The sequence below is a fragment of the Xenopus laevis genome, chromosome 2S (genome assembly GCF_017654675.1).
Source record: "Xenopus laevis strain J_2021 chromosome 2S, Xenopus_laevis_v10.1, whole genome shotgun sequence".
NCBI classification, from domain to species: domain Eukaryota; kingdom Metazoa; phylum Chordata; class Amphibia; order Anura; family Pipidae; genus Xenopus; species Xenopus laevis.
In genome coordinates, this window is record NC_054374.1 from 91,795,144 (window position 1) to 91,819,981 (window position 24,838).

Consider the following 24,838-nt stretch of genomic DNA (forward strand, 5'->3'; position numbering starts at 1 on the left):
CCTGGTTTTAATATTAAGGGGCAGATTTATCAAGGGTCGAATTTAGAGTTGATGGGATTTGTTTTAAATCCCCATCAAATCGAAATTTGAACAAAAAAAAGACCAACAAACTTATTAAAAAATCAAACTTTTTAACTTCAGGTGAATAGGCTGTATTCGATCATTCGAACCGAATTCAGATCGTATTCGATCGAATTCGATTCAAAGTTTTTCCCAAAAAAAACTTTGATTTTTCAAAGTCCACCAAATGACTCCAAATTCGTTCTAGGGTTGTCCCCCATAGGCTAAAAGAGCAATTTGGATTTTTAAAAGGACAGTACATGATAAATTTTGATATTCTAATTCTGGCATTTTTTTCAAATTCGATTCGAATTTGGACTATTTCCTAGTCGGAGTACACTAAACTCACCTCGAAATTTGAATTTAAAAATTTGATTTTTTAATTCAACCTTTGATAAATCTGCCTCAAGTGGTGATTCCTATTTCACTTCCATTGGCCCTTTGGTAATTTACCAAAACCTCTTGTAGCAAACCATGTTCTATAGCTAGTCAGTGAGAAACAGTAGCACCTACTGGAATCTACCAGCAGCATTACAAGTGAGTGTGAACCAAGCTTTTTATCTTAAAGCTACAAAATCTGTTTGTTTAAAAAAAAATGTTTACATTTCACGATATCAAATCCAGTTTGGTTTCTGGAACTGTCAATTCAGACAAAATTAATAACAACAATGATTAAAGCACATACTACAGTATGATGTGTAACTTAAAGTAGAACTATCTTGAAAATGTAAAATCATACTGAAATAAGAAATTTCTAAATACAATCAATTTATTATTCTGCATTTTTATAAAGTAATCAAGTTTATATTCACTATTCCTCTTTCTGCATCTGTTTCTCTTCATGCAGCAGTTGGGTGCCAAATAGCAATTGACAGTTAGATCCAATACATCTTATTTATATATATATCTTTATATCTTATAGGGGGGCTCCTTTCCTAGTAGATGTATTAGAGCTCACTCAAATAACTGATTCCATACAAAATCTAACACAATAACTGCCTTTTGCACAAACCCTGCATGTAGAGAGACATGATGTCTGGTGATTTTAATAGAGTGAGCTCTAATACATCTTCGAGGCAAAAGGAGCCCCCCTATAAGATATACAGGAGCTTTCTGTCAATGAATATCTGACACCCAACTCCTGCATGAAGAGAAAAGGATGCTGAGAGAGGGATAGGGAAGATAAACTTGATTATTTCAGAAACAGTACAACATTGTTAATTGATTATATTTAGAAAACTTCTTATTTCAGAATGCTGAGACTTTTATTACATTTTCATTTTCACGATAGTTCCCCTTTAATATGAACTGAAGTAATTCAAATATTCCATTCCACCAATTAAAAAAAAACTGCTCATTTACGTTTCGCATCATAATCCCACATTTTCCCAAAATAACAAATGTCATTATACACTCAAATAAAACATGATCAAATTCTCCAGTGTAACCACTAACTTCAATATATTTTTCTTTTCTTTTTTTATAGAAGAAACAACGTGCTGTCATACCATTCCAAACAGCAGCTTGAATATTGTGGCCTTTTGTACGTCTGGCTTGGAATTCTCTCCTCCATAAACACATTAGATGCATTTACACATTCTGCTGGCTGGGTACCCTGTCATCCATCTGCTCTGGTGGCTTTCTGCCGGCTTGTTATGACAGACTGCCAAATGTATTTTTTTTTTCATATAATTACCACGAATGAATAGCAGTTAAAATATTTCATAAAATGACTTGTGTATTGGCTGTTTTTTATAATGATAACTTTTCTACTGCACAAAGCTCTTGTAAATCATTGTGTAACCAAAATAATTACAGCAAAGCATGGTGCACAATTCTACAGAGGTAAAAAATGATCTCTATTATTTAGATTTAATGGCAGTTGCTGTTAGGATGAAATTTGTAACTGAGCTATAAATATGCCACAGAGAACAATAGCAAAGGAGATTTGCATTTATAATCCATAGCATTCTCTTTAAGTCTTCCCTCTTCTGCTATTCGTATATAGTGATCTGCAGACTCCCTGGACCTGTTTTGTTTGTGAGGTATGGCTCTTTGTTCCCTAGGTATATACACCCACATTTTAGTGGACTTCACTATTGTTGTTAACCAACTGTTAAACTGCTTTCCCTCTCCCTTCAATATTTCTACTCATCCACCATGGCCTCAACCGTGGCTTATTATTTTCCAATGCATGCTTTGTAAAGCAATTCACTTTTCCCTTTATTCCATCTCATCGACACTTTCTAACTTGCAATGCCTTCCTTTCTCTAAGACCCCAACAATTGGTTTTCATTGTCTATTTTTTATAATTTCATAGTTATTTGCCTTTTTATTCTGACTCTTTCCAGCTTTCAAATGGGTGTCGCTCACCCCTTCTAAAAAACAAATGCTTTTTAATGCTACAAATGTGTTGTTATTGTTACTTGATATTCCTGATCTTTCTATTCAGGCCTCTCCTATTCATATTCCAATCTCTTATTCAAATCAGTGCATATTTGCTAGAGCTATTTGCACCCTAGCAACTAGATTGCTTAAAATGCAATTTGAAGAGCTGCTAAATAAAAACCTAATTAACTCAAAAACCACAAAAACCATTTGCAAATTGTCTCAGAATATCACTCTCTACGTCATATTAAAAGTTATCTCAAATGTAAACCACCCCTTTAAAATTAAACCCAGCACAGATTCAATACCGTTCAAGATAAGCTGAGCTTCCAGAATGGGAATGACTGGCGCCTCACAAATTCCAACAATTCGAAAGCAATTTAGAAAGGGTAGATAACATGGCTGGGGAGATTTGTTCCAATTCAAAGTGGAATATGGTGGCCTGAATTTCAATATAAATAGAATAATATTAAACGGCTTTAAATCTAACAAAAATGAAATGTAAACATTGACCATATATTTACAAATATTATTTTCAGACATAGCCTCAGTATTAAAAACAATAAGGAAGCATGTTTGGTTTGACATTGAGCAAGTAAACAAGTACGTGAGTCTGGATAAGAGGGGAGATTTGTGCTGGGTTCCATTCCTCTAGCTCTGCAGTACAGAGGCCCTAATTCCCACCTGTGTCGCATAAAAAGATTAAAACATAGTTTATTCAGTTTAGAGAATTTTCATATATGACCCAATACTCATGATGGGTTAGAGTAGTAAACCATTGCAGAGCTATTAGCTATTTCGTATCCATTTTTGACCGTTAAGAATTGTGGGGCTAAAGGTTTCCTGCAACATTTGTGAGTGTCCCATGTGATACTCATCCATTTGATGACAATATATATATATATATATATATATATATATAAGTCCTGTGGGCGTCCGCACTCTATTTTTGTATGATAGCTGAGGTGCAAGATCAATTGTTCATTTGTAGATAGTGAGGAGATCAGCACACTCATTTTCAGATGAATCAAAAGTGCTTTTATTCAACACAGCTTTGTGTCCAACGTTTCGGTCCCCCTGGGGACCTTTATCAAGGATGCAGTGCTATACAGTGAAGTTGTTTATATACCCTCCCCCACATGTGAATTTTGGCGCCTCTATGACGTCATTAGTCCATATACAGTTGTTTTGGTTCCAAAAAAAGTCTCTCGTTTTCTCTATGTGCCATGTCCTTCTGTAGTTCCACCACTGGGTGTCAGTGTTGTGCTCCGGTGCCTGGTGCTATGTACATTTACTTGAAAGAAATACCCATTCTTTTGAAACAATGTTACATAAAAATGTTACATAAAAATGTTACATAAAAACAATCAGAGAGATAAGGAAAAACCAATTTACTCACAGATATTGCTGAGGATACTTTGTATCTGTTTTTTTGTTTTCCTATGGAATAAAGAATAGCGTCAATTTCAGCGATTATGCAATATAAAATGAGCTATGTAAAAAGGAGCTTTTTGTTGATATTATGCAAGGAAACAATTTAGTGTGAGTTGCCCATTAAGTCCCTTTGGCATAACACAGTTCAGCTCGTGTATCCAAAATGCCTCCCGTTTCAACAATATATTGTCCATATCACCACCTCTGGGTGGTTTCCTTATCTGGTCAATAGGCATACATTTGAATGCAGCTGGATCATGCTTGGCCTCCTTCCAGTGCCTAGCCACAGGTTGTTGCGCTATGTCCTGTTTGTGCGCTTCCACCTTTCTCTCCGTGTCCAATGCCGCCCTGATGCTGGCTCTGTGCATATTAACTCTTTCTTTTAATTGCCTGGTAGTTTTGCCACAGTAAATTAGGCCGCAAGGGCACTTGATTATATATATTACCATTGTGGATGTGCACGTCAATCTCTGTTTGATCTCATATTTCTTCCCTGTTCTAGGGTGTCTAAATTCCTTACCAAGTATCAGGGTATTGCACATCACGCAGCCTGTGCACCTGTAGACCCCTGGACGAGAGGAAAGAAAGTGTTGTGCCTTAAGTATTGTGTATTTGGCTACTGGGTCAGCGGGGCTTAAGTGCTCCTTTAAATTGGTGTTCCTTGCATAGCTGAATTTGGGTTTTTTTGGGAGCCTTGGGGCTAGCGTTTCGTCCTTGGCCACTATTTCCCAATGTTTAAGGACAGCTTCCTTTGTGGTTTTACTATGGGGGTTAAACTTACTCACATAATAAATGTCTTTCCCATCTCTTTTAACCGATTTACTTTGGACATTGCTTTCACCTTGTAATAGCTGCTCCCTTGACATTGTTGAAACCAATTCTATGGTATCTTTAATCAATTTGGGCGGGTACCCCCTTTGTAGGAATTTTTTCCCCATTTTTTCTAGATCCTCTTTGCACTGGGCCTGGTCACTATCGATTCTGATGACACGCATCATTTGTGATTTGGGAAGTGACTCTAAGAGGTGCCTGGGGTGATTGCTTTTATAGTGTAAAAGGGTATTTCTGTCCGTGGCCTTTGTGTATATCCGTGTTTGTAGGGTCCCCCCTTGTTTGTACACTTGGACATCTAAGAAATTTATTTGTTGTGAGCTGTAGTTCAGTGTTAGGCGTACAGGAGAATCTGCGCAGTTAAGGCAATTTACATACTCCTCCAATGCATCTGAAGTACCTGTCCATATAAAGAACAGGTCATCTATGTAGCGCCTGTAAAAACTGCCATGTCGTTGAAAGAGCTTGTGTCCATAGATGTATTCGTTCTCATAGCTGTACATGAATGCATTGGCATATGTAGGTGCCACCTTTGCCCCCATGGCTGTGCCAGTCCTTTGAAGATAAAACTGTGTTTCAAATTTAAAGTAATTATTAATCAATACAAAATTCAGCAGCTGCTTAATATATTCGACGGGAGGGCCTACATATGCAGGATTATGCGTTAACAATTCCTCTACAGCTTGCAAACCTGTTTCATGTGGAATGCAAGTGTATAAGCTCTGGACATCCATGGTAGCCAATATAAGATTGTCCACTGGCATCCCTACACTTCCCACAACCTTCAAAAAATCTGTTGTGTCCTTCAGATAACTGCTAATAGCCGTTACACATGGTTGCAGCAACAAGTCCAAATATTGTGCTATTTTTTCATTCAAAGAGCCAATTGAAGAGATTATTGGCCTCCCTGGTGGTCTCTCCAGGTTCTTGTGTACTTTAGGCAATGTGTACATTACTGGTATTGTGGGGTGCTTTGGTATTAGGTAACTTGCCAGTTCTGTAGTTAACCACCCCTGTGTGGTACCCATTTCGATAAGGGTGGTAAGTTCCCCTTTAAATTTATCCGTGGGGTCATATGTGAGTTTCCCATAATTTTTGGTGTCTGATAACTGGGATAATATCTCTGACCTGTAATATGAGTAATCCATTATTACCAGGGCTCCCCCTTTGTCTGCATTTTTGATAATGATCTCTTTATTGTTCTTTAAACTGTCTATGGCCCTTTTCTCTTCAAGGGTTAGATTGTTCCTCCATTGGTGAGTTTTGTGTGCTTCCCGTGAGGTATTTCCATCAAGAAGCCTATGGAATATCCTTATAGAGGCATTGTTACTGGGGGGGTCAAATGTACTTTTAGGTTTAAGGGTCCTCTCATGCGCCCCCACCTCCCCCTCCATATTCGTGTCTGCCCTTTCTGTATCGCTATTTAGTATGTTATCATTCCCACCATATTTGTCTCTGAGTCTGAGAAGTCGGGTAAATTTAAAGTTATCTATTACACTTTCAAAAGGATGATTACTCACTGTGGGGACGAAGCTCAGTCCTTTCTGTAGTAGCGATGTCTCGGGAGCGGTGAGTTCATATGAAGAAAGATTGAAGATCATTTCTTCCTGCTCTGTCGGCTGTCCGTGTGCTGCGACCTTGTTTTTACTGGAACGCTTGCGACCAGCCCTGCGGGAGGCTTTCCTGGGTCCTTGGTGGATGGAGCTCTCCCTAAAAAAGGCGATGTAGCCGATGTAGGTGTCGCTGAAGAAGTTGAGTCGAGCGCGTCCGCTCCTTCACTGGTGCTGAATCTCCGATCGCTGTCCGATCCCTCGCTGCTGGATTGGTATCCCAGGGGCCTTTGCGGTCTCCGCGTCACGGCTCTTCTCTTAAAGGGAACGCTACCTTGCAACCAGCGATATACCCTGGCTTCTTTGTAGTCTTGGTTGACCCGCAGCCGCTTGGAATTCTTGAATGCAAGTATATCTGCTTTGTATTTTGCCACTTGCTCTTGTATTCTCTTTAGCCAGTCAGTGTCTTTATCTGAGGTTATGGCCGATAGATTCGTCGCTTCAAACGCCTCCAGGTCACTTCGTAGCTGCTTCAATTCACGTCCCACTTCCTCTGTTACAAGTAGAATTAGATCCAATGAACACCGATCCAATATTTTACACCAGCGTTTGCAGAAATCCGGGTTTGTTCTGCCGATAGTTGGTGTGTTGCTTATGCGAAAACCTCTTGGGATCTTTTGCTCACGATAATAATCGGATAGTGAGATGCCATGCAGGTGCAGTTCGACCTCTTTTTTCTTTAGGCGAAGAATCTCAGGGAAGAAATATGAGATCAAACAGAGATTGACGTGCACATCCACAATGGTAATATATATAATCAAGTGCCCTTGCGGCCTAATTTACTGTGGCAAAACTACCAGGCAATTAAAAGAAAGAGTTAATATGCACAGAGCCAGCATCAGGGCGGCATTGGACACGGAGAGAAAGGTGGAAGCGCACAAACAGGACATAGCGCAACAACCTGTGGCTAGGCACTGGAAGGAGGCCAAGCATGATCCAGCTGCATTCAAATGTATGCCTATTGACCAGATAAGGAAACCACCCAGAGGTGGTGATATGGACAATATATTGTTGAAACGGGAGGCATTTTGGATACACGAGCTGAACTGTGTTATGCCAAAGGGACTTAATGGGCAACTCACACTAAATTGTTTCCTTGCATAATATCAACAAAAAGCTCCTTTTTACATAGCTCATTTTATATTGCATAATCGCTGAAATTGACGCTATTCTTTATTCCATAGGAAAACAAAAAAACAGATACAAAGTATCCTCAGCAATATCTGTGAGTAAATTGGTTTTTCCTTATCTCTCTGATTGTTTTTATGTAACATTTTTATGTAACATTGTTTCAAAAGAATGGGTATTTCTTTCAAGTAAATGTACATAGCACCAGGCACCGGAGCACAACACTGACACCCAGTGGTGGAACTACAGAAGGACATGGCACATAGAGAAAACGAGAGACTTTTTTTGGAACCAAAACAACTGTATATGGACTAATGACGTCATAGAGGCGCCAAAATTCACATGTGGGGGAGGGTATATAAACAACTTCACTGTATAGCACTGCATCCTTGATAAAGGTCCCCAGGGGGACCGAAACGTTGGACACAAAGCTGTGTTGAATAAAAGCACTTTTGATTCATCTGAAAATGAGTGTGCTGATCTCCTCACTATCTACAAATGAACAATTGATCTTGCACCTCAGCTATCATACAAAAATAGAGTGCGGACGCCCACAGGACTTATATGTACAACTATTTGGCGTCCAGCACCACAATATCGTCTTATCGGTGTAAATACTTTTATCTACATCGTGGATATGGACAACGACAGTCAGGGTTCTATACAGACGGAGAGAAAGGAGAACTTTACATCGGAAGAAATACAGAGCATACTGTTTAAGGAAACTTTTACAGAGACATTTGGAAATCTGGGAGCCAAAGAGGCATATTATGAGATTCTTCGCCTAAAGAAAAAAGAGGTCGAACTGCACCTGCATGGCATCTCACTATCCGATTATTATCGTGAGCAAAAGATCCCAAGAGGTTTTCGCATAAGCAACACACCAACTATCGGCAGAACAAACCCGGATTTCTGCAAACGCTGGTGTAAAATATTGGATCGGTGTTCATTGGATCTAATTCTACTTGTAACAGAGGAAGTGGGACGTGAATTGAAGCAGCTACGAAGTGACCTGGAGGCGTTTGAAGCGACGAATCTATCGGCCATAACCTCAGATAAAGACACTGACTGGCTAAAGAGAATACAAGAGCAAGTGGCAAAATACAAAGCAGATATACTTGCATTCAAGAATTCCAAGCGGCTGCGGGTCAACCAAGACTACAAAGAAGCCAGGGTATATCGCTGGTTGCAAGGTAGCGTTCCCTTTAAGAGAAGAGCCGTGACGCGGAGACCGCAAAGGCCCCTGGGATACCAATCCAGCAGCGAGGGATCGGACAGCGATCGGAGATTCAGCACCAGTGAAGGAGCGGACGCGCTCGACTCAACTTCTTCAGCGACACCTACATCGGCTACATCGCCTTTTTTAGGGAGAGCTCCATCCACCAAGGACCCAGGAAAGCCTCCCGCAGGGCTGGTCGCAAGCGTTCCAGTAAAAACAAGGTCGCAGCACACGGACAGCCGACAGAGCAGGAAGAAATGATCTTCAATCTTTCTTCATATGAACTCACCGCTCCCGAGACATCGCTACTACAGAAAGGACTGAGCTTCGTCCCCACAGTGAGTAATCATCCTTTTGAAAGTGTAATAGATAACTTTAAATTTACCCGACTTCTCAGACTCAGAGACAAATATGGTGGGAATGATAACATACTAAATAGCGATACAGAAAGGGCAGACACGAATATGGAGGGGGAGGTGGGGGCGCATGAGAGGACCCTTAAACCTAAAAGTACATTTGACCCCCCCAGTAACAATGCCTCTATAAGGATATTCCATAGGCTTCTTGATGGAAATACCTCACGGGAAGCACACAAAACTCACCAATGGAGGAACAATCTAACCCTTGAAGAGAAAAGGGCCATAGACAGTTTAAAGAACAATAAAGAGATCATTATCAAAAATGCAGACAAAGGGGGAGCCCTGGTAATAATGGATTACTCATATTACAGGTCAGAGATATTATCCCAGTTATCAGACACCAAAAATTATGGGAAACTCACATATGACCCCACGGATAAATTTAAAGGGGAACTTACCACCCTTATCGAAATGGGTACCACACAGGGGTGGTTAACTACAGAACTGGCAAGTTACCTAATACCAAAGCACCCCACAATACCAGTAATGTACACATTGCCTAAAGTACACAAGAACCTGGAGAGACCACCAGGGAGGCCAATAATCTCTTCAATTGGCTCTTTGAATGAAAAAATAGCACAATATTTGGACTTGTTGCTGCAACCATGTGTAACGGCTATTAGCAGTTATCTGAAGGACACAACAGATTTTTTGAAGGTTGTGGGAAGTGTAGGGATGCCAGTGGACAATCTTATATTGGCTACCATGGATGTCCAGAGCTTATACACTTGCATTCCACATGAAACAGGTTTGCAAGCTGTAGAGGAATTGTTAACGCATAATCCTGCATATGTAGGCCCTCCCGTCAAATATATTAAGCAGCTGCTGAATTTTGTATTGATTAATAATTACTTTAAATTTGAAACACAGTTTTATCTTCAAAGGACTGGCACAGCCATGGGGGCAAAGGTGGCACCTACATATGCCAATGCATTCATGTACAGCTATGAGAACGAATACATCTATGGACACAAGCTCTTTCAACGACATGGCAGTTTTTACAGGCGCTACATAGATGACCTGTTCTTTATATGGACAGGTACTTCAGATGCATTGGAGGAGTATGTAAATTGCCTTAACTGCGCAGATTCTCCTGTACGCCTAACATTGAACTACAGCTCACAACAAATAAATTTCTTAGATGTCCAAGTGTACAAACAAGGGGGGACCCTACAAACACGGATATACACAAAGGCCACGGACAGAAATACCCTTTTACACTATAAAAGCAATCACCCCAGGCACCTCTTAGAGTCACTTCCCAAATCACAAATGATGCGTGTCATCAGAATCGATAGTGACCAGGCCCAGTGCAAAGAGGATCTAGAAAAATGGGGAAAAAATTCCTACAAAGGGGGTACCCGCCCAAATTGATTAAAGATACCATAGAATTGGTTTCAACAATGTCAAGGGAGCAGCTATTACAAGGTGAAAGCAATGTCCAAAGTAAATCGGTTAAAAGAGATGGGAAAGACATTTATTATGTGAGTAAGTTTAACCCCCATAGTAAAACCACAAAGGAAGCTGTCCTTAAACATTGGGAAATAGTGGCCAAGGACGAAACGCTAGCCCCAAGGCTCCCAAAAAAACCCAAATTCAGCTATGCAAGGAACACCAATTTAAAGGAGCACTTAAGCCCCGCTGACCCAGTAGCCAAATACACAATACTTAAGGCACAACACTTTCTTTCCTCTCGTCCAGGGGTCTACAGGTGCACAGGCTGCGTGATGTGCAATACCCTGATACTTGGTAAGGAATTTAGACACCCTAGAACAGGGAAGAAATATGAGATCAAACAGAGATTGACGTGCACATCCACAATGGTAATATATATAATCAAGTGCCCTTGCGGCCTAATTTACTGTGGCAAAACTACCAGGCAATTAAAAGAAAGAGTTAATATGCACAGAGCCAGCATCAGGGCGGCATTGGACACGGAGAGAAAGGTGGAAGCGCACAAACAGGACATAGCGCAACAACCTGTGGCTAGGCACTGGAAGGAGGCCAAGCATGATCCAGCTGCATTCAAATGTATGCCTATTGACCTGATAAGGAAACCACCCAGAGGTGGTGATATGGACAATATATTGTTGAAACGGGAGGCATTTTGGATACACGAGCTGAACTGTGTTATGCCAAAGGGACTTAATGGGCAACTCACACTAAATTGTTTCCTTGCATAATATCAACAAAAAGCTCCTTTTTACATAGCTCATTTTATATTGCATAATCGCTGAAATTGACGCTATTCTTTATTCCATAGGAAAACAAAAAAACAGATACAAAGTATCCTCAGCAATATCTGTGAGTAAATTGGTTTTTCCTTATCTCTCTGATTGTTTTTATGTAACATTTTTATGTAACATTGTTTCAAAAGAATGGGTATTTCTTTCAAGTAAATGTACATAGCACCAGGCACCGGAGCACAACACTGACACCCAGTGGTGGAACTACAGAAGGACATGGCACATAGAGAAAACGAGAGACTTTTTTTGGAACCAAAACAACTGTATATGGACTAATGACGTCATAGAGGCGCCAAAATTCACATGTGGGGGAGGGTATATAAACAACTTCACTGTATAGCACTGCATCCTTGATAAAGGTCCCCAGGGGGACCGAAACGTTGGACACAAAGCTGTGTTGAATAAAAGCACTTTTGATTCATCTGAAAATGAGTGTGCTGATCTCCTCACTATCTATATATATATATATATATATATATATATATATATATATATATATATATATATATATATATATATATATATATATATATATATATATATATATATATATATATATATATATATATATACACACACAGTATAAAATTCATATGTTAATGACAATGCAAATAATGCAAATAGATGCACAAATACAGGCTTGTAGAACAATCTCTATTTTAAAAACATTATTTTTTAATTGAACCGTTATTACAGTCATAATTCTTTCCTACATACAATGACTGCCAAAATGTCTAATTCATTATTGTATAAAACACAAGTGGAAGAAATCACACAGCTCTCCCCAATTAGCAAGCAAAATTAAGCTTTCATACCTATTAATAATTGCAATGCAATCTCCTGCTGGGTTTAAAGGGAATTCATCCAACTGTAAAGTGACTGCTTCTTTCCCACAATGCCTTGCTGATTTGATTTGTTCCAGAAGCTGTGCAAGCGACATGGGGCTGGATTGCGGCATTTGTTCAAGTCCACTGATGCTAATCCAAGCTCCTACAGTACACATAAAGCATGTTCAATAAGATAGATTTAAAAAATGCAAGATAAATTACGCACTTATTGTACAGATGTAATACTTGAGCTTTTTCCAGTAGTTTATAAAAAATACTGTAAACACTGTAAACCTTTAACACAAAAAAGAAAACAACCTCTGCTGAAAATGCAACAGTCAGAAGAGTTATATTGTGTCTTACCATCCATGTGCTATGATTATAGTGTAATAAAAAGGAGAAAGGAAATTAATGAATGCAATTCATGGTGAGAAATTGTTGTTATAATTTACATAAAAAATGATTCATTTGTTTTAAACCTGTGTTTATCATTCATGTGATCAAAATTGTATGTAAATCCATTGTATAGATAAATAAATAAATATAAAGTGCTTCCAGTGAATAAAGTGCCCTGTATTGTGGTATTTCAATAAACACTCACAGTTAGGTCTATAAATATTTGTACAGACAACTTTTTTATTATTATTTTGGTTCTGTACATTACAACAATGAATTTTAAATGAAACAACTCAGATGCAGTTGAACTCAGGGTTGGACTGGGCCGACGGGGCACCGGGAAAATACCCAGTGGGCCCCGGCTCTTTTGGCTTTGGCTCAGACCCGATTCTGCACTCCCTCTCTGGTTTCCCTGCTGTGCCGTTAAAACTTGCGAACTGCTGCCGCGCCGGTAAAACTTGCGCATGTGCACACACATGCATGCGCGCAGGGAGGGGGCAGTGTCAATGACAGCGGCACTGAGTTGTTTGCATCTGGGGGGGGATGGTCTGGGGGACCCTGTGAGGCTGAAGTCCCTGTGGGCCCTGAGCCCCCCACCAGTCCGACACTGGTTGAACTGCAGACTTTCAGCTTTAATTCAGTTAGTTGAACAAAAAGATTGCATAAAAATGTGAGGAACTAAAGCCTTTTTTAACACAATCAATTCATTTCAGGGGCTCAAAAGTAATTAGACCAGGGGTTCAAACGTAATTGGACAAATGACTAAATAAAATAATTAATTGATATTAATTAAAAATATTGTGATGTATTGCCCTGGTCTTATGGGACAATGTTAAGTAACAATAATTAATAAATTGGTCCCACCTAGATCTTAACATTCGATCAAACAACCCCCTTACAAAATATACTTGCTACTTGGGGATATACGCAAACATTTATTAAATGTTAAGTTTTAAACAATAGCACATGATTGTTGCTCAATTCGGACTATCTAAGTATTTATTGAAATAACACAATACAGGGCACTTTATTCACTGGAAGCACTTTATATGTATTTATTTATTACTACATCTATCTGTAACAGGGAGAAGTGAGTAGGCAAACATAACTCTGTCTGTGTTAATTGGCTCATGAGACCTAACGTATGGTTTGTTTGGTTTGTTTATGTGCACTGTGAATCCTACGATCCCAGGGGGCGGCCCTTATGTTTTAAAATGCCAATTTTCTATTAACGAATACCCAACGGCACATAATGCTAAAAAAGTATATTATAATGAAAATTGTTTATTTACATAAATCAGAGTTTTACATATGAGCAATATATTTTTAAAGAGATCTACATTGTTCGGGGAGTATAGTTTTCCTTTAACAAATATACTTCTAAAAATTTCATAGAAATGAATACAAAGTGGGTATGTTTTTCTATGTTGAGCTCTAGTCTTACACTTTGATAAAGATGCCCCTATGGGAGATGGCCTTCCTGTAATTCAGAGCTTTCTGGATGGGTTTCAAGATCAGGGATCCCATACCTGTAGTAACAAGTATAAATAAAATAAGAGAGGTATTTCCTCAGTGACAAAAAGATAACTTAAAGTATAAAGATTTATAAGTTTTTCCAATTTGTTAACTTAATTTCATGGAATGTCAAGAGTCGAGTCAAGTCAAGAGTGAGTTTTTTGTCATTTCATCCATATACATTTGTACAGTACACAGTAAAATGAAACAACATTCCTCTAGGACCATGGTGCTACACAACACAACATAGATGTACTGGACAACAGACAAAAAGTGCAAGTGCAAAAATATGCAACTCCTGCAAGACAGGTGAACACAGTGCAGGGACAGGTCAAGACAGTGCAGACTCAGCAGATGTAATATGTTAAGTAAATAATGCTAAACATCAGACATGATGGGTGTATCCTTGTGATATTATAGTAGTAAGAACATGATAAAAAAACATGATAAAGTGCAGATGTGCTCATAGAAAACAATTGTATCCAATGGTTATTTATTTATAAAATGGACTACAGTGGCTGTGTAATGTTGTGGTATATAGTAAGGTCAGATGGAGTGTGTGTGTGAGAGAGATCTGTCCGGTCCCTCAGTATTCAGGAAAAAATATATAAAAATATGGAGACTACGGTATTGAAAAGAAACTGTTGCTAGGCAGATTTAATATGCCTGGTTCATAGGGGTAGTGAATGATGTTCTTCTGATGAATAGTATAGAACTAGAACTAGATCAATAGTTCAATAGAGAGCCAAGGTCCTTTATTTTGATCCTAGCCAGGGCACTCTCTCTAGATTGTAAACTCCACTGGGGCAGAGAGTAATGTATAACTTCTATAAAACATTGCAGAATATGTTGTCCCTATACAAATAAAGACTAAGAATGATAATACAGGTATTGGATCCATTATCCAGAAAGCTCAGAATTACAGAAAGGCCATCTCTGATAGACTCAATTTTATCCAAATAATCAATATTTTTAAAATTGATTTCCTTTTTCTCTGTAATAATAAACAAACCAGCCTATTGAGTTAACTTAATGTTTAGGTGATTTTCTAGTAGATTTAAGGTATGAAGATCCAAATTATGGATACGTTATCTGGGAAAATCTAGGGTCACAAGCATTCTGGATAACAGGTCTCAAAACTGTACTGCAATCCCGTAAACCTATATGATATATTAATAAAACCAGTATAAAAAACAATATGGGAAAGTCAAAAGAGGAAAGGAGCAATGCTAGACAAAAGCACTGTAGTTTTATTATTACTCAATCAGGTCCTGCATTGAACTTTTTGGGTCTACTGTAGTTCTTCCTTATGCAGCTTCTTGTTAGTAGTCCCACAAATCTAACCTCAAGACATATAAAACTGAGAGTCAAACAGATATCTTGGCCAAAAATGAAACACTGGTCATGCCTTGTAAATGTTGTCTACTTGGTCTATGATTGGATTATAGAGATTAGAAATTATTTTTGACACACTAAGGTCTATTAGAGTGGCCTGACTTGATTTCTACTGGAGAATTACATTTGGTAGCATGATTGATGAATGGAGTTTTAAATCTACAATTACCCAACAACGAATGTCTTTGCTGCTGTGAATAATGTTTACTGATGAAAGTATATTACTCATTGAAAAGTTTTTTGATATGGAAACAAAAACTGTAGTTGATTAGCCAGAGTGACCATCACAGTGCCATATGCTTTTCCTTTTTCTATGATAATTAGATATGGATTGTATAAAACTGTTATTTTACTATGAAAATATTTAATCTGCACGCTCACACCACAGCTGCCAACATGACCACAAGACGTATTTGTTGTATTGTTACAGTTAATTGAAAATGTATATAATGGAAAGGATTGCCTTCAACATTAAATCATTTTAGAAAGAGAATTAACAAATTAGCCCATAGAAAATGAGAACTGTAGAGAACATTGTAATCATTTATAATGAGATTTTAGTAGAATCACAGTGAAGACTAAGCATTAAGAAGGGGGAGAATATTTTAGCTATTCCTGTCCTGCAAAATGAAAAGTATTAAAGTTTAATTTTTCCCAGTTGAGAATTCATAATAAAACAATTGTATTTAATGTGACTCTTAGGGCCTTTCATTTCAAAGAGTAGTACAGAATAGAAATTCCTTTACCTGCAGCAGTCAGTCCTTTGGAGATATCTTGCAGAATGCTGTAATCTGTCCTCTCTGTGCAATTAAAATGAAAAAGTGGCTTTCCAAGAGCCATGCAGAGCTCTTGCACAGTAGATCTTTTGCAGCATCCCTAGTGTTAAAATGTGAAATCATTTTTTAAAAAAAACCATAAACTAGCAACAGCAAGTCTGAACATAGATATTGGGAAAGATACCTGCAAGGAAGGCTTTGATATAATTTCCTTTATAGTACAAAACATCACTCTGTAGTCAGCTTTGAGCGAGGAAGAATGCCATTTATACAGTCCAGATGGTGCAAAAACCCATAAATGAGTAAAAGTCATCAAATGTTGTTTCTTTTCTTTGTGTAAATAATGGCTGTATATCACTTCAAGCAGCTGGTCAACTTTAAAATATATTTTAGAACCGAATGCTGGCATGGCATCATGTTGCTTCTAGGAACAGCTCTAGGCTAAAATGGGGCTTTAGACTGGGTTTTTTTCCCAGTAGCCCCCGGGGGTAGTGACGGATGTAAAGGTCGAACAATATGTTAACGTTACATGAATAAAAAGTAAATAAAGGTTGGTATCAGAGATTGCAACAAGGGTATTGGGGCAAAAGAGGGTCATTGTAACCTGGAGTACTGCACTGCCTGAGTTCCGCACCATTATATTTATGAAGGGCAGGCAGGGTGAGGCAGATGAGAATTCCACCCCTTTCGCTTTCCTAACTTGCATGTCATTCAGGTGCAGGCTGCCATGGAGCCCATATACAGGTTTCCCTTGCACCTTGAGCCACATTTTTTATCCTGCACAAAGTGTATCGACAGAACTGTCCCTACTGCAAATCCTTCGGACAGGGGCAGTTGTAAAGGAGGCCCAGAGTGCAGTAAGAGAATATAGGAGTCCTGAAAAGGGGATGAAGAGCTTTAATAATCAGAAAGTGATTACTGAAGTCCATTGCTGCTAAGCACTGAGAGCTAAAGTATAAACTGTTTAAAATAGGGTCATCACTGATCCTTGTGGTTCTCTAACTAATAAATAAACTTGACACAAAGAAGAGCTTGCCAGGGAAACAGCTAAATAGTATTTGCAGTGGAAAGATGAACCTGGAGTTTGAATTTTTCAAATAAAACCTATGTCAAATAATATAGGTGAGAGAGCATTGGTTAGGATTATTTCTTGGTCCGCAAACACATTATCCGAAAAGATCTGAATTACGATAACAGGTTCCATGCCTGTATTAACGTGTGTCCTTTTGAACCAAGCCTGTATATAATCAGTATTAATATATGGCTAACAACAGACTTCCAGCCTTCCAGCAGCTGTGGAAGTAAATATTGTTAAATTGCATGCTTCTACTAGAAATAATAAAACACATATTAATGCATTGGAAAATAAATCTATACTTGTGGTCCCGTGACATTTGAACTACTTATTTATCTTTGTGTCTGTATTCCCTTATAACTAGTTCAGTTGGCACTTAAGCAACAGGCTTACTTACCCTCACGTTTAAAGCACCAATGTCATATAGCTCAAATGATGACTCCGTTTCAGACTTGGTACAGCTACATTAAAGTACTGTTGCACAACATCACACTAAAATGCAGAGAGAGGAAAAGTTAAATCTGCCTCACATTAAGCCAGCCTATTAAGAATTTAACTTGTGCATCAATGTCTTATAACATAAAATGCAGAAATATATATACAGCATTAATTCTTTACAGCATTTAAATTACCTGATATAAAAGGAGAAGTATATAATTAGCAAGTTTTACAGTATCACATGCTGACAAAGATGTTTTAACGATTTGTTGACTTGCGTCTTGTTTTTCAGTGGAATCACCAACATTGTTGCTGAGTAGTTCTGATCTCTGTTGTTCATCTAAGTGGACCAAATACTGAAGAAGAAACTTACATTTACATAATGATCAGTACATCTACATAGAAACCTGAATGCTAACAGCACGTATCCATAAATAAATAAAACCCCAACTCATTGGCTGGGGAAGCATGCAGTAGCTTGTAGCTTATAACAAATAAAGGCTGGTTTATTTATCAAATTTACCTGCCTACCTAGTTGGGTTTAGGCATCCTAGTGAATTTTGGAAATTATAATATTTGATAATCATGTACATAGGGTGATATTTTTAGGAATGCCTCAGATTGTAATACAGTATGCTCTTCCAGTCCCATATGTTCAATCTGCACCTTATACTTCTCTAGGGTTGGTAGCTATGTTAAGTCTTTTAGGACACAAACAACACTAATGGAGTTATTTACTTAACTCCAAATGCAAAAATCGTGAAAAATGTGTGATGTGTTTTGTGAAATCACTAATTTTTGCAAATTGATAAAATCCTGAGTATGGAATAGTCTGAATCAGAAAATCCAGCATGTCTGACCTGTCGAGGTTGCATAAAAGTCAATGGGAGAAGTCCCAATGATTTTTTGATCCACGCTACCCCGAATACCCAAAGTTTTTGGCAAAAATCTTCATTTTCGGGTGAAAAATAAACATGAAAATCGGATTAAACATCCAAAAATTCGGATTTTTTCCTGCAAAGCTAATTTTCGGGAAAATGTAATAATAAATAAGCTCAAAAAAAAACAAGCGGATTTGATCACAGTTTGTAGCAGAAGATATTGAGATAAAATCACAAAAATTTTCGATTTTTTTTATAAAATATGACTTTTAAAAAATCACAAATTTTTTGGAATTTATTAAACCCCGAGGATGGAATAGTCTGAATCAGAAAATTCAGCATCTCAGACCTGTCGAGGTTTTATATAAGTCAATGGGAAGTTTTCGGTGAAAAATCCGAAAAAATCGTGAAAACCGTCTGAGAAATCTGGAAAAAACTTGAAAATCTGATTTTATCCCACAAAGCTAATTTTGCCAGAAAATCTAATAATAAATAAGTGGGAAAAAAACCCGAGCGGATTTGATTGGAGTTTGTAGCAGAAAATATTGAGATAAATTCGGACTTTGATAAATAACCCCCTAAATAATTTGATGACGGAAAACCTTTTCAGCAAATAATTAACTCATCGTGTAAATTATTCCAAAGGTATCAAAAATAACCTAGCATATGAAACTAGTAAATACATATTAAATATTATGCTAAATTAGATATTGTGCTAATTCAGTTCCAAGTTTCCCAAAGAGCCAGATACATTTCAATGAGAAAAACAAATGTTACTGTTTACACATTGAAATTCTGCTGAAGTCTATGGTAATAAATTGGAACTGAATTAATAAAAATATTTTTTCTCCTCCAATTGAATAGTCCCCATATGTTTTCATGCAATAAACAATAAAATATTGTTTTCTGATAGAACTGAATCTGGCCCATTATTGTTAACATAATTTTGCACCACAGTGCCCAAACTTCAATGGAAACTGAATTCTTAGTCTACTTTAGCAGTTGTATATGTTTATTATAAACACCTTTAAAATCCAAAGTGAGTAAAATTAGAATATTAAAAAAAAGATGGCTGGAAGTTACATCAGTTCAACACCAAGTAACATCAGAAAATATTTGAACAAGAATATCTATAACAGGGGCGTAACTACCGGGGGAGCAGGGGGTGCAAATGGGCCAGGGCCCGCACCCCCGCAGGTCCCCCCCGGAAGATTGTGCGCGCTGCAGCCGGCTGGAGTCGGCTGCAGCGGCACAGAAAAATCACGCACACGAGGGTGGGGGCAGGCCCGTCTGCATGGCTCGCACCAGGGCCCGCCCCCACCAAGTTACGTTACTGATCTATAACATATCTTAATCAAATATGTTAATGCTGCTTTTAATATATGTTTTAATATAAAGTACATAGTAGAACTGAAAGTAAGTAGTTTTATTTTTTTGTGCTTCTGGATTCTTTTTTAATTAATATTAAAAATGTATATTGATAATACATTTTAATTATATTCCTGAGCTCCTTGAGCTTTAAGTTCCTAATACTACTAAATCTACTATTTTATGGTCCATAGTTCAAGTTAGCCTGTTGGCTGGCATCCAGCAAATGGTAAATGTATTAATAGCTGAAAGGCTGCAGATTTGGTATGTCAGCTCCAATTCCTTGTGGTAAAGTGGCCACAGAAATGTGGAAAAAAGATACATTTTCAATTTAAGTTCCATAGTGGGAGATGTAAGCTTCAAGGGAGATGTTGTACACGGAGAATAAAGGATGTTGTTGTCTGGCCCTGTTTTGGAAGGAACGGGCAAGGCAGATAATCCATTCCAGTGGTCCAGTCCACAAATTGGAGTTCAATTCCACAGGAAGGCTGTCCTGTATAAAGATATTTAATAGATGCAGAGAGCTTAGGAAGGTCTTTCTGAACAGGACACAGGCAGTGAAGGTTGTATAAGAAACTCCCAGAGGGCCTGAGATACTGCCTGCCACTGATTCACAGAGGAACTGAGAAAAGCCAGGAGGTTGAGCAACCCCCCCAAAGAAGAATTGTACAGCTACAGGGGTAACCCAAACTTCTGTTTTTTTCTAACTGGTAGTCCACAAGGGGCCCAGTTTAGTAAGGAACCTCAAGTAGACCCCAATATTCAGGATTAATTTTTACGATTTGTTTTGTATGCTAAATTGGTCACTCCTGTGTGTAAATAAACTGCCTTAATGTGAAGAAAGTGTATGTGTTGTGGATCCTGCATAATATACACCCTTTACAAGCACGCTTAATATCCTGTGTATGTTAATATATCCAAAGCATGTTTTTTTTTGTTTTTTTTTAAAAAAAAAAAGACTGATTTGTGTTTTATAATCACATTGTGCTGTTTTTTGTTTTTTTAATTGACTGTTCTGTCAGGGACTGACAGAAACACAAAAAGCTTCAGTCTATTTGAACACAAAGTATGATGGCAGGCAATAATGCTAAAATGGAACATTCAAACCACATTTAACAGACTTTTCTGTATTCCTAGCTCTCAAAGGGCCCTGGAGCAGATCAATGGACGCCAACTAAAATCATTAAGTATGACTTACCTTGGCCATTTCCTTCCTTCTTTGCCTTTGAGGTTCTTTCAGACTGCAGCCGAATGCCTTTCTGGGGAATTTCATTTAATGTCTTGGCAGCGTATTCAATTCCTTCTGTCAGATCCTTAAGGCAGTGCTATAAATAAAAGGCACAATGCTTTATTGGTAGGGTCAGCAAAATTATTTTACTCAATGAGCTCTTAACTCAAAATACTTTATAATGATTACTTTTATTATGGTTACGTCACTGACAGCTATGCTCACTAGCTATGCTCCCTGCATGCACGCCTCACATAATAAAAACGTCTAGGGCTTTTCTGTAGCTGCCAAAATGAAGATAGTATTGTTACTTGAAATGGTTACAGTGGGCTTTTGGTTTTGAAGTTGAGATCTCTGATATTCAACATCACCCCCCGAAACAATCAGCTTAACTATTAAACACATAGGGGCAGATTTATCAAGGGTCAAATTTTGAATTGAAAAAACCTTGAAATTTGAATTCAAAAAGACCAGCCAAAATTTATTAAACAAATCTAGGAGTTTTTTTTGCCCGAATAAGTCTGTTTTTCCCAAAAAAACCTTTGATTTCTCAAAGTCCATCAATTTACTCCAAAAAGGTTCTAGGAGGACCCCCATAGGCAAAAACAGCAATTTGGCAGGTTTTAGGAAGCGAATGGTCGAAGTCGAAGTTTTAAAGAGACAGTACATGATAAATTTCGATATTTGAATTTTCAAATTTTTTTCAAATACAAATCAAATTGGGACTATTCCCTAGTCGACATACACAAAAATTAGCTTGAAATAATTTTTTTTTAATTTTCATATTTTCACTTTGACCTTTGATAAATCTGACTCATAAATTGATAAATATGTTCACCATACTATTTTGGTATAAAGTAAAAGGTTTCCGTTATCTCTCTGCCCATGAGCTCTCTTGCCTACAATTTTAGGATTCCCATATGATCACATATTCCATTTTCCAATGTCAAGAACAAGTATGCTCTCCAGGGACCACCAAGAAGCAAATTCGCTAAAGGGCAAATTTTTGGCTGCAAAGGCTTCGCTACACATTTCTCGCGACTTTGGCAGGTACAAATTCGTTACCACTGCACTAATTCACTAAAATGCAAAGTTGCGTCTCAGCAGCCGAATGCTGGCGAAGTTTCGCTAGCATTAATTCGCCAGTTAGTAACTTTTCCAAGGAGCCTGGTGCTCCGTGGAAAAGTTACTATTTGATACAAATGTCAGCGTATGCTCTGGAGGCGATTTTACGTGTCAGCACAGAGGGTCTTGTCATCCTTTGGCATGTTGTGGGTGAATGCTCTCCTTTTTGTGATTTTTCCGTTAATTCGTCAGCGCAAGCATTTCATAGCAAACTTTCCCTAATGTTCATTTCTGCCTAGCGAACGTCATTAGTACTCTTACGCTTAGGTCAGTTTAAATAGGGCGGGTACATATGGGTCATATATATGTATTAGAGATGTTGTTAACATAGAGGGTGAGGGTGGGCCAGAGAGGGGCAGGGTTGTGATGTTTTGGGGATGGAATTATGACATTTCAGAGGAGGGATTATGACATTTTGGGGGCGGATTCACCGAGTTTTACCAGGAAGGGACTGCATCCCTTGCATTAGGTGGGTAGGGGAGCGTGGGAGCGGGGCGGATCTGAGGCGGGCAAGGGGTGGAACAATAGGGATTACAAATTTACCGGCTAATACATTGACGGTAAATTTGTAATCCCGCCTTGGCCTTGGTATTTTACCGGCCAGGTGGCAACCCTACCTACACATGAGCCCACCATAAAACAAATGTGGCATGCCCCTCAAATGGTTGGAAAAAAATAAACACAAAAATCTTTAATAGTTAGAACTTTTGCAGGAAATCCCACTTTAAAATATAAAAAAAAAACTCGTATCAGTTCACTGGCAGGGCCGGATTTACATAGCTGGTGCCCATAGGCCCGCTGCCATTCATTGCCCCATCCCCTCCCTTTTATTCAATCAAATTTTCATCATTGGGACCAGAGCAATGGGGATTGGTGTACAGGAAGTTTTAAAAACTATTGTATCCCCAGTGTTTCTGAACCAATGTGGGTGTGGTTGGGCAGCATGCCGCCCCCAAAAATCCTGCTGCCCTAGGCCTGGGCCTTGGTGGCCTCTCCACAAATTTGTCTATATGTATTTTGTGGTCACAGCCTCATAGCACAACCTTCCCTTGTTTGTCATATTGCAGTATCCCTGCTTGTTACTTCTTTTGCTTCATCAATCTTAGTTCCACAATGATTCTTCTCACCCACACTCAAATTCTGTTTTATGAAGCAATAATAGGGACACTTTTGTACCTGCAACAGCCCCAATGCCTGCAGGTGTAAAGAGTGGGACATTTCTGAACTGGCCTTTAGTCTGGACACTCCAGTCCACACTTTTGGAATCGCTGCCTAGAATATTGTGTCTACACGCACCAGAATTAGACCTATTGAAATATAGGGCAGTTACTGATCTTATAAGCAACATTGTGCCACCAGTGCCACAACTTGTGCCCAATTTACCAAAGATAATTTGCTTCTGCCCTGATAAATTACTCAGAGGTTCCAGCAAACACTACTATGCTAAAAGCTGCATTGTAAGTTAAAAAATTTGTACAAGTAAGGGAATGGTTATCCAGAATGATAACAGATCTTTCCGTAATTTGGACCCAAATACCTATAGGGGCATATTTAGTATGCTGTGTAAAAACAAGTTCACCACAAAAGTAGTGTAACAGGGTGTGTAACAAGGTGTGTGTAATTTTACTCCATGCAAATGCCAGATTTGCCTCTATTTTACATTGCTTCCAGAAGAAGTCAATCTAAGTTCAAAACTTTGAAGCCAAGTGATGTGTGGTGTATTATCCCGCTGTTTTTTACACAGAATAATAAATATGCCAATAAGTCTACTAGAAAATCATGTAAACATTATCTATATCTTAGTTGGGATAAGGTACTGTTTTATTATTATTTATTATTGTGACAGAGGCTGTCCAGCCTGTTTTGATGAATTATGCAAAAATATGTAAATGAACCCAAGTGAATTACTGCCCGTCTGAATGTGACAGGGTTCCCCTAGTAAGCTGCATCAACAGGAGCTAGTGACTTGCACCAAGCTATAAGCTTAGGAGCTGCATGACAAGGGGTCCGAATGATTTTTGCAGCCACATTATACTGGTTTATGGTTCAAGATGCTTGATCCATGGAATGTTTCCGATCGCCATTGGGTCAGGAAGGAATTTTTTCCCTCTTGAGGCAAAATTGGCAATAGCTTCAGGCTGAGTTTTTTCCTTCCTCTGGATCAAAACAGTGGATATATAATAAAGTATTTTACGTTTTATTTGTCACAGCAGCGGTGGGGCCTTGCCTGAGTACTGCACAGGTAAATTAAGACACGGTGGGTTGATTGATACAGACACTAGTACTGCTAGGTGACAGCCTGCTTGGATTTCCTATCATCAAGAATACCAAAATCACAGATGCAAAACAGGATCTGAAAGAATGGTCAAAGTACAGGCAGAGGTCAGAACAGGCAGCAGACAAGACTTGGTCAGGATCAGGCAGGGTCTAAAACAATTAGAAACACTGAATTGCACCCAGGAACCAAATGAATAGACCT

The 24,838-nt window shown here is 38.5% G+C and overlaps 1 pseudogene; it reads right to left on the reverse strand.

The window, feature by feature from the left end:
- The window catches only part of LOC121400789, a 191,765-nt pseudogene that overhangs the window by 150,404 nt on the left and 16,523 nt on the right, over positions 1-24,838 (reverse strand).